Source organism: Rhagoletis zephyria, unplaced genomic scaffold (genome assembly GCF_001687245.7).
Source record: "Rhagoletis zephyria isolate East Lansing unplaced genomic scaffold, Rhagoletis_zephyria_1.1 Rzeph_scaffold_05429, whole genome shotgun sequence".
Classification (NCBI taxonomy): domain Eukaryota; kingdom Metazoa; phylum Arthropoda; class Insecta; order Diptera; family Tephritidae; genus Rhagoletis; species Rhagoletis zephyria.
In genome coordinates, this window is record NW_016162512.1 from 40249 (window position 1) to 42233 (window position 1985).

Genomic DNA, 1985 nt, shown 5'->3' on the forward strand with positions numbered 1-1985 from the left:
ATTTCATTCATTCATGTATATGCTTTACGAAATATACCAAGAAGTTTTGGTTTTATATGTAATTAAAAAAGGGTGTCCTTGTTATCCCATTATAATTATAATAATAATTATTGATATTAGTTAGTTTTAATAAGAATTACAGTGAAGTTCCTTAAATAGCCAAAGTCATTTTGGGGGAATACCATTCAAATCAGGGGAATTTTTTTTAAGGATTTTGGTGGAATTAGCCTGAAAAGGGTTGGCATCGCTGCTTGACATACTCATTGTGCAGTCAATAAAATATTTTTTTACAATCTACTTTTAGGCGCTGGTCAACTGTGAAACGCCAATACCATCGACAAAAGTGCTTAAGGCAATATGATATGTTGAACGATAGGAAAAACAAGGCAAACAAAACAAGAACCAAAATAACAATAACAGTAAAACAGAAGAAGGCCTTCACAATTTCTGTTCAGGCGTTGCTCATTAAATCATAATTTCATACAAGTTCCTTTGCGCCAGTTCCAAAAGACGTCACAACGAAGAATGCCGACATACATACACACACACACACACACACACACAAATATGAGAAGCTATAGAAATGCACATTATGCTTAAGTACAAAGTAAGTAAAAGCTTAAGTAAAAACACGAAGATACAACAACAACAAAAAAATGCATACTTGTATGTAAAATAGTAAATGACGCAGAGCCGAACGGAAAATCATAAAAGGCAACGACACACTGGACACCGGATACTCGAGAAGCTTTGACTGCAGGAAGTGCCACTAATAAAGATGATTTACGCAGTAAAGCTAGTAGTATGTCTGCCTATGATTATGCATACGAAGCTGTTTGTGTGTATGTGTGTGTGTGTACTGCTGTGTTTGTGCGCTAGAATATGGCAGCTTTTGTTTACCATAAGACGATGAGTGCAGAAATAGTACCTATTCCTTTGCAATGTGAAGCTAAGAAAATACTACTGCAGTAATAACTGTTTTCTGAAAGTAACAAAGGCCCATAATGATAAAGTAACTGGCAACGTAATAGAGAGCGCAGTCAATGCAAATGAGTTAGCTGTTGCAGGATGCTTTTTGATTTCCTGTCATTTGTTGGAGTAGCGCATTACTTGCTGCGTTTGCGATAAATTTAGTATGCCGAGGAAAAAATGCATCGATGTAGCCTTAGCTAAAGTCATCATTGCAGCTGTAATGCTGCTTTGGTATGGGAATCGCGATTACCCTCTACGAACAAGTTCACTAGGCAAGATTAAAAAAAAAAATACAGCGTAATCCTGGCGATAAGGGTAAATCGTTGTAGTCTATAAATTTGTGTTTTAAGCTCAACTAACAGTAGACTCAGGAAATTTGCTCTTTCAAAGAAGTGCGACAAAGCACCATTTATTGTTGAAGGTTTCAGTGGAAATGCAATAAGTGGTTTTAAGGAAGTAAGTGATGAGTTGGCTGCAGTCATATGACGTGCTCCTACAAGCTTTGAGTCCAGTGGGATTTAGATCCAGATCTGGTCCGTGTGTGTGCTCTCAAGGGGAATACTCATGCGTTGCTATGTGGTGGGTTCTGGCGACAGCAGCGGAAAAGTAGTAATCGTACTACAAATTGCTTAAAATTTCGCATTCTGCACTTAGAAATGTTGAAATGTGGTAAATGGTAAGAGTCGACGCACTTCCACTCACACAGCTCTTGTGGGAGGAAATGGTAAATGTTACCCGATTTTGTTGAAATTCAGAGAATATGCTGGCTTTAACCGAAAAAGGATACATTTGAAAGACGCATTATGACGCATTAACAAACACATTTATTTTATATATGGNGATGACCTCAAAGAGGTGAACGTCAGAAGTCTTTGCACATTCTTGCTAAGCACTAAGTGGTTTACAGGGGATGGGGATAATTAAAAACCCCTCATGCGGTATCACAAAGGACCCTGAGTCTAAGTGTGTCCTACTTCTGGACTGCCGCCCAACCTAACCTAACCTATTGGATC